The sequence below is a fragment of the Pipistrellus kuhlii genome, unplaced genomic scaffold (genome assembly GCF_014108245.1).
Source record: "Pipistrellus kuhlii isolate mPipKuh1 unplaced genomic scaffold, mPipKuh1.p scaffold_m20_p_10, whole genome shotgun sequence".
Lineage (NCBI taxonomy): Eukaryota > Metazoa > Chordata > Mammalia > Chiroptera > Vespertilionidae > Pipistrellus > Pipistrellus kuhlii.
In genome coordinates this window covers 35,404,397-35,413,631 of record NW_023425405.1, presented here as the reverse complement: position 1 = coordinate 35,413,631, position 9,235 = coordinate 35,404,397, and positions in this window count along the sequence as shown.

Genomic DNA, 9,235 nt, shown 5'->3' with positions numbered 1-9,235 from the left:
CTGAAAAAACAAACAAACAAACAAACAAACAAAAACACAAAAAACACCTTAGTCAAAGGGTTAGGGCCCTGAAAGATTTAAGGTAGTGTGCAAGACAGGTTTTAGTACGTCACCAACCATCCCACTCTGATCTCACACTTACCTCCCTTTCTGTGCCTCTTCCCATAGCCAGGACTTCCCTGTGTCCCTGTGTCCTCACTCTGCCTCGTGCTGAAATGAATTACCACCTGGCCTAGCTCTTCCTGAGCAGTTGGTCACGCCCAGAACCTACCCTTCCCTGCCACACCACCATCAAAACCCAGCTGTTCTGTGGCTCATCCACAAGAGCTTGTTCCATTTTCACAATGGAAATCCGTGCTCTCTTAAAGTACTATTGGAAGATTATGGCAGTGGTCAGCAAACACATTAGTCAACACAGCCACAGTTTGCCAACCACTGGGTTATGGCTACCATTATACCTTACAGACATTTACATGAGCTCTAATCCAAATAAATGCATCTTTGACATGCCCTATAAGGTAGCTCAGAGGAGACATTTGGGAAGGGAGGGGTGTGGGGGGTGGTTGTTGCTTATGATGTTCTTTTAGTTTCCCTAAATTACAACCCCTGAATAACTGATAACTCCATCTGCCCTGAAGCTATGTATTGGGTTGGCCTTGCTGGAGTAGGAGTGGGTCCTGCTTCTTTGTGTGTGCGGTTGTTATCCCCCAAGAAATCCCATGCCACCTTGACTGTGTCATGCTCCTACACAGGATGGGACAAGCAGATGGAGTTGGTCTCAACACTCTGCTTTTAACTCAGTCAGGCCTAGGCAGACAGCTGCGAGCTCTCCAGGGTCCTGGACTCTGAGTCCTCACTAGTGGCCAGACTGCGACTCACTTCCAGGCCCGCCCTTGGGGTCTACCAGCTCCGCACTTGTTGCTTGGCTTTCTGTTTGAGATTTAGTGCTCTGGGTCTTGTGTCCTGCTCTCCATCTCCAATCCAGTCCAGCCTCACCCACTTACAAGATATCAAGTTTGTCCCACCTGATTCAAACCTGATCCTAAGACTACCCCAATGACAGCCTGCCTGGGTAGTGCTTTCCTCTGGCCTTTCAGCTTCCACTTCAGCTCTTCTGTCTCTTTTTAGTGGTCAGGACGAGCAAAGCCAGCCTTAGATGTGGGTGCAGGAAACGGTTAGCTGCACAGTGATTATGTGTTTATATAATTGGAGGTTAGGAGCCTAAACCCTGGAGTTGGACCACATGGGTTTAAATCCCATGTCCATTACCCATTGGCTATTTAACATTGGGAAACTTCCTTAACCTCTCCAAGCCTTGCTTTGTGGGAACGATCAAGAGACTTATGGCATAAGCTGATAGTTGAAAATAAATGAGACATACAAATACTATGCCTAGCCTGGTTACTAGCAGGAAATGAATGGTCAACACATTAGCTAATGCTAGAATCTTTACTGTGACCAGGTGTTATAGGGACTCTTTTGTTCCACTATTAGAGATTCAATCCTTTATCAGCCCTAATGCACAGTGGTAACAGCCAGAGAACTTGGTTCTTGACAGGAGGGCAGTGAACTCCAGGAAACCTGAGGGCAGAAGTGGGTGGGAAAATTTGTCAAAAGCAAAAGGTTTAAGCAGAGAAGCAGCACTAAAGATGAACTTCACCTAATTCACAGGTGATTGGGGCTGACTCTCATGACTGGAGGGGGCATGGATGTGTGACTGCAGATGGAAAGGAAAAATGTATATTGCATAAATAACTACCATGGTACTTCCATATTAAACAACTCAAACAGTACCGTGCACAGGGGAGATGTGCTAGGAGTGCCATTAAATGAAACACAATGTGAAGAGTGCTCTCTGGAGCTGTGTGACAGGGTGGCTCTGGAGTGCCACACTCCTCAGCATGCATTTCACACCACTTCACCCCAGGTCCCCCACTGTGCAAAATCTCTGCACGAAGGTAAAAAAGGATTGATCTAAGCCAGTGGTTTTCAACTGGGAGCAGCTGTGACACCCAGGGGACATTTAGTTATCACAGCTGGGCAAAAGAGGGGGTTGCTACTCACATCTCTCAGGTAGAGGTCAATGATGTTGCTAAACATTTTTCAATGCAAAAGGCACTCATATATCATAGACCGACTCCACTCTTTGATGCTTGCTGACAACTTTTAAGCATCTCCCCCTTGTGTCCAACATCTGGGCAAGCTGATAAGAAACCCTAGTGCTACGACCTGTGGCTGGGCTGAAAAATTAAAGTACACAAGCTCCTGAATGCATGGGGAAAAACTTGCCCACCCCATAAGCATTTCAGAGACCCCAAGCTCGTCTCCATTTTTTGCTTTTGCAAGCCCTGCTCTCTCCAGAAAGCCTCATGATGAATTTCATAAACCTTTCATGCCCTATATGTGGGGGGCATCATCCATCTTAACATCAAAACTAAATTTTATGTGGGTGTCTATTCTGCTTCTGCAGAGTAATAACATAGAGTAGTCGGGAATAAAAGAGGCGTTTGTCAAGGTGCAGGCAGGCCCCTCCTGCAGCAATAAGGCAAAGGGAAGTCACAGAAATTCCTCCCAAGTGTTCTGGTGTGACTAGAGAAGATGTAATTGCTCAAAGTGTCTCTGTGCTCTCTGTCATGCACGGGTCTATGACATTAACACATTTGCTTTGATGCTGAAGACCAGCCCCCGAGCGTGGTCAGTTTACTTGAAGGAAAATCTAAGAAGAGCAAAATGTACCTCCATTCCTCATTGTTGAGAAACATGCTATAGGCAGGGACCATTTCCTCCAAGCAGAAAATTTTCGTGATAGTCTAAGGTTATTTTTGCCCAAAACTCACACAAAATTATTCATCTCTAAGGAAGGTAGGATATTGCTTGCCTGCAATATTCCCATCTTATCAACTGGTTTATAAGAACACTGCAGGCCTTGACGTCAAGCTGAGATTAAAATTCAATTTGCCAACAGAGAGAGAATTTTTCATCAATTTGGTGAATATGGGAAATAGAAAAATCAGCTTGTCACCCCCAAAATATATGGGCCACTACATTTGATATATAGGAAACAAATGTTGTCAACATCCTTCTCGGGGCGGTGGGGGGGGGGGGGGGGAGGAAGCTTAAAAAAAAATTTTCCACTCTGAAATGCTTTAGCAGCAATGTAGTCTTCAGAGCAGTGAAGAAATATTTCTCTTCCTTCTTTACCAGGATTTAGTATCTTTAGTGCCTCTGCATCCTAGAAACTGAATAGGAGAGTTCTGAAAGATGAAACTTCAGGGAATTATGTCTGTCTGTGCTTTGTAATTTCACAAGCTGCTCAGTATCTGTTATTCATTCCCTGCCAGTGCCTAAATGGCTACCTTTAAGATCTCTTTCTAGATGAGAGCCCAGGAGACAGGTAAGCAAAGCTTTGGTCACTGATCACCCTTACTCAGTGATGACTGAGCAACATCTATAGTCGTGACGAGATAGACAACAAAAAGCAGGCTGGATTCATTCAAAAAAAGGTAACCATCTCTGCAAGGCTGTAACTTGCCTCCTGGGTCAGGTATGTATATAAGAGCAGAGATAGGAGTTTTTGAGTAATTTTTTAAAACTTACATTAATTACCACTAACTACTATGTCTTAATAACCCCAGCACTAATATAGTAGGCACATAGTAGGCACATAATAAATGTCACAGAAAATGAATGGGTCCATTAGAACCAATTGGGATTTTTACTGGCCACTGAAGTTTATTTTATATTCACATACATTGATGATTAAATGTGGAGATAGCTAAGTCATTCTAATTTAAAAATTAGTATGATCTGCAATGTCTAAATTATACTAACAAAACACTACCTGTTGTAAAGGACTGTAAAGAATATTTGTATACATTCTCAGCATTAGAGAAGCTTGGTTGCGGGTGGGGGTTGTCTTATTTTAAACTTTACCCATCTGCTCTTCAGAATGGCCACTAAACCAATTCATACTTCCGCAAGCTGGATAAAAAGGGTGGTCATCAATCCACATCTTTGCTAGCACTTAAGCTCATCCCTTTTTATTAATTTTTACAGCGTGATGTGTGCAGTTACTGTAGTTTTCACTTGCATTTTTCTTGATTTGTAGTGAGATGGAGCATGTTTCTGGGTTACTTGGGTTTAGTCTTCAGCTGTTCTTTAAATTTTGTCTCATAACTTTTTCCTGTTTTTCAATGGAGCTTATTATCTTCTTCCTATTGATTTGTAAGAATCGTTATGCATCCTGAGTACCAACCTCCTGTTGGCTATATGAACTGAAAATATATTCAATGCATTGTCTTTAATGCTTCCTTAAAATGTTTTTGATGTAGTGCTTATTTTAATATAATTAAATCCATCGATCCTTCCTCTTGTAACCACAGCAGCATTATTTGCAATAATGGGGGGGAGGGCCTGGCAAAGGGGGGATAGAAACAATCAATAAAACATCAGCAGGAAAATGAAAAAAAAAAAATCCAGGTATATTCAGACCATGAAATGCTATGCAACAGTGAAGGTATATTCAGACCATGAAATGCTATGCAGCTTCATATATCAGCATAGGTAGAACTCACAGATAAAACACTGAAGAGGAAACACAAGCTGAAGAAGACAATAAGTAATACAAATATACACCAACTTTAAAAACCTTTAAAATGATTTGACATAACGCATCAAGAAATATATGAAAATACAAATTTCCAAGTCAGGTTTATAATCTAGCTCTTTGTGTTTTCATACTTTTATACTTTGAAATAAGTACATTGACTACAGTAGCAGCTCTTGGGTCTAAGTCATTCTCTAATGTGCCACATAAATCTTCCCCAAAAGCCACATTGAAGAAACACTGATTCTACATCATAAATTCTTAAGACAGTGTCTTCCAGGATGAGAATACAGGATCATCGCCAGTGCACGGGGAAAGAGGATCATCCAAGCTATGTTACCTTCATAGACCTAAAATGATTGATCATAGATACTACAGGCAATCAACTCACAACATGATTTTTTATGCCAAATATACAATGGAACATAGATTTGATCACTCAAGTCTCCAGAAAGACAAACAAGCCCAATATCTAGGTGAAATACAAGAAGACTAAAAACTTCTATGTAAAGTTTGGTTAGAAGGTGAACAAAATCATAAGGGCTTACTTTAGAAAGCTGTCATGTCACTACATCAGAATTGCAATGACTCCCAGTGCCAGGGCACAAACACTTCTAGAAACATTACTGGTCTCAGGACTGTCAGAGAGCCAATTGCCACTGCTTATGGCTTGGACAGGATAGTGCTTTCAGATGAAATGTGTTGATCTTTGACAGAGGAAGCAGTGTTTTTGATGTATTAATCCTCCCTCTTGAAGATGGGGTCTTTGAGGTCTAGTCTTCAACTAGTAACCAGGGACATCTGGTTGGGTGGAGAAAACTTCTTAATCCAAAGCCAACCATTTCAATGTCAAGGTCAAGGGAAATATATTAAGGAGATTCCTAAGAAAAGGAGGCTATCTGATGCTTCTCTAATACTTGTGAACATTTTAAACACATACTCTTTCACGATTTAAGTTGATTTCATCTACATCTACTTTACCCATGTCTGTCTTGATAACTGAATGCTGGCATGTTTTGAACCATGCTGGACCATGTGGTGAAAGTCCTTCACAGAGTGAGTGAAGACATATAATGTGTCCATAGCTCTTTGGTCAGCGGTTCTGCTTATATCCCCAAGATTCAGAAGCTCCCGCAAGATTTCCTCAGGGATGAGAATTTAAATTGGACTATAAACTCTAATAAGGCTGTTGCTTATGGTATAGATGTCCAGGCAACCATCTTGGTTGGAGAAAAATTTGACTATATCTAGAATTTGCTACTCATTGTGACTCCCCTGGTTCCTTGGAGCTATACCTACTGAGTGCCATTATTCTGCTAAGTAGGAACAAACTGTCATTCCATACTATAATGATTAGCTGGTGCATTCATTCAGGTCTATGAAGTTGAGTGGGCAGTAACCAATAATGACCACATACTAGCCATATGTGAGCTCACAGATGTTTCTCAGATTGAAGAAATGTTTATATAGATGTCTCCAGCATCCTCAATATGTTTTATATACACAAGAATACACAAAAAAAGAGGATAAAATCATGACAAATACCAGTTGGGCAAGGAAGATAATAAGCATATAGTCCAGGAAGTAGTAAAATACAAAGATGAAGAAAAAAAGCAAAGACTCTCACTGTGGTCTTCTGAGGTTTCTCTAAGGATCTCAGCCTTCCTTAGTACTTACACTGCCTTTTCAGCTCTCTACTGACAGACTGCCTTTGTTATTCTCCATTTCCACTTACTACATCTAACAAAGGTACCTCTGGCTCATCACCCTCACTCTTAGAAATCTATCTCAAAGGCAAACTGGCAAAATTACAAAATACTATCTACACAAGGCTATTCGTCATAGCATCATTTTATGAACACAAAGCTGAAAACAACCCAATTCCCAAAGTCCTTCAAAAAGGGACTGATCACAAAGGCTAACATAATCCATGCAATGGAGTCTGTAGCCATAAAGAGCAATAAGAACAAGTTCTGAATACTGATATCCAGGTTATATCATAAAGTGAAATAAGCAATGACTAATAGTCTAATTATGGTATATTATGTTTGAGGATAATATATATAAATATACATATTTATTTCTGCTTTTGTAAAAACAATGGAAGCATAAACCCAAAATTAATAAAAATGCTTCTCTACAGTGGAAGGAAGAAAAGAAGAGCCAGAACCAGAAGCAAACTTCCCTAAATGTAACTTATTTTACAGTTTTGGCAGGTTTCCCAGGGTGTAGGCTTGTAACTGGCCGAGTGACATTCCATTGGCCAAGCAGGGCACAGGAGTCAACCCAGATTCAAGAGAGGGGAATTCCACCACTCCAGGGGAGGTATTTCTAAAAGTGATGCAATAAAACCACCCAACATCATCTGTTTCACAATGTAAGGCAATAAAGAGGATACAACTGCAGCAATAAAGTAATCTTGCCTAAAAAAAAATTAAATTTGAACATCTAACCAGGCCTCTAACTCTCAGTTTCTGCTTATATAATGGATGGAAGAAAAAGTCAAACAGCGCCTTAAAGAAGCAATCAGCCAAATCTAGACTGTGTGACATTCTATAGAACAAAACACCAGAATAACTAACTGCATTTGAAGGGTCTGTTTGGATTATGACTCAAACAAACTAACTGTAAACTGACATCTTTGAGACAACAGGAGAAATTTGAAATTAGACTAAACAGGGAAGGAAAAGTAATTTTCCCTCTACCCTTCTATGTTTTTGGCTGAACTACCCTCTCCCGCCCCCATAATAAAGACAGATTAACATGGGGGTCGGGAGGGGGGAATCAATTTTAATGACATATGTATGTGCTTACATAGGGAGCCCTACAAAGATATGAGGCTCAAAAGGTGGCCAGACAGTTGAGGCTTATATACCATCCTGAGCTAAGGGAAGGGAGAGGGGTCTGGACTCCCGGTGGGAGAGGAGGCAATTCACAGGAAAGTGAGAAGAGGAAAATGCTTGGTAAACAAAGACTGCCCTGCCATGCAAATAAGTAAGTCTCTCAGATGACCGAGTTATTTGTGGTAATAGCTTCTTTCTGGTACAGGCTCCCTGTAGTTTCACTTACAACTTCTAATATAAATTTCCCTTCTGGAATGGTAACTTCTACTCTGTTTTCAGAGCTTATCCTGTGCTTAAGTTACAAAAAAAAAAAAAAAAAAAAAAAAAAAAAAAGCTCAATACTCTGGCCAGTTGTGGCTCAGTTGACTGAGCATCATTCATGTACCAAAAAGCCACTGGTTCAATTCCTGTTCAGGGCACATGCCCAGGTTGTAGGGTTTGATCCCCAATCTGGAGTGCTTCATACAGGAAGCAACTGATCAGAAGCAACCAATAGATGATTCTCTCTCTCTCTCTTTTCCTCACCCTTCCTTTTTCTTTAAAACCAATAAAAACATTTTTCTAATTTGCTCAAATAATTCTTTTGCTAAAAAGGCATACTTTTGGGTGGTACGTTCCACTATCCTCCAACTGAGCATTAGGTGATATTGAAGGATAGCATATTATGATACCCCAAAATATACCACTTTGGTTAATTTGAACTAAGGCACTTAAAAAATAGCCAATGCAGAGAGAGACTTTCTCTTAACTCCCCTTATCTACCTAAAGACAAATCTTCCAAAAGGAACTGAAATGCATAGATCCCCCTGTGGAGAGTTTTATCAACATGAGAAGATTGGCTCTTATCACAGGAGAGGAGACTAGACAAACTTTGTCACAAACTATGGCACACTCCCATCTAAGGGCTCAGTCATCTTTTCTAAAAGTCATTTGCTCCCCGCTAGGAAGCCTACATCCCTTCTCTGCTTTGCCAACTAAGATGATATTTAACACAGAATTCTAAGCCACCTCTAAAGCTACCCACTTTCGCTGTCCCTCCCCCAGGTATACTTGGGTTATGCATGTAAGGTCTTATAAGAACTTTACTATGCTAAACACACCCTACACTTGAATTTTTGCAGCTTGGGCCCTATAATTGCTTACAAGGCTTACCTTTGCCCTTTAGGGCTCTGAAACCACTTGCAAAGCAAGCAGAACCCTGTGCTGATTGAACTGTTTCATAAATTGTGGCTCCTGTATGGTTGATAAGCAATACCCTTTAGTGCAACTGCTCAACCAGAAGCCTTTGTTCTGTGAGTCTGAACTGCATCTAGGATGTTGATAAATGCTTAATCATATATTACCCATTGTTCTTATCACTGAAAGTTCAGTCGTCCCCACCAATCAGGAAATGAATTATGTAAGTTTATAACCTTGTTTCCTAGCAACCCCTCTCTCAAAACCCCTGTTCTCCATCCACCACCACCCCCTCTTCAGAGAGTGTCTTTGATTCGTATCGAGGGCTATGTAGTTCTCTGATTTGCAAAACATAAGAAGAAAAAAACTCTTTTAATTTATTTTGGAAATTTTGTTAATACATGTTAATGAACTTATGAAAGTAAGTAGGGTAAGAAAGACATCTGACAGGCCAAACTCTGAACATATTTTATATAGATGTACAAAATTCTCCAGTTCCTTTAATAACCACTTATTCAATTGTGGAAAAGGTGGAATTCACGCTATTGAGACCATTTTCACTCCGTTGAGAAGATAATTTTGAGCCCATAAAATTAATATTGAAGTTAAT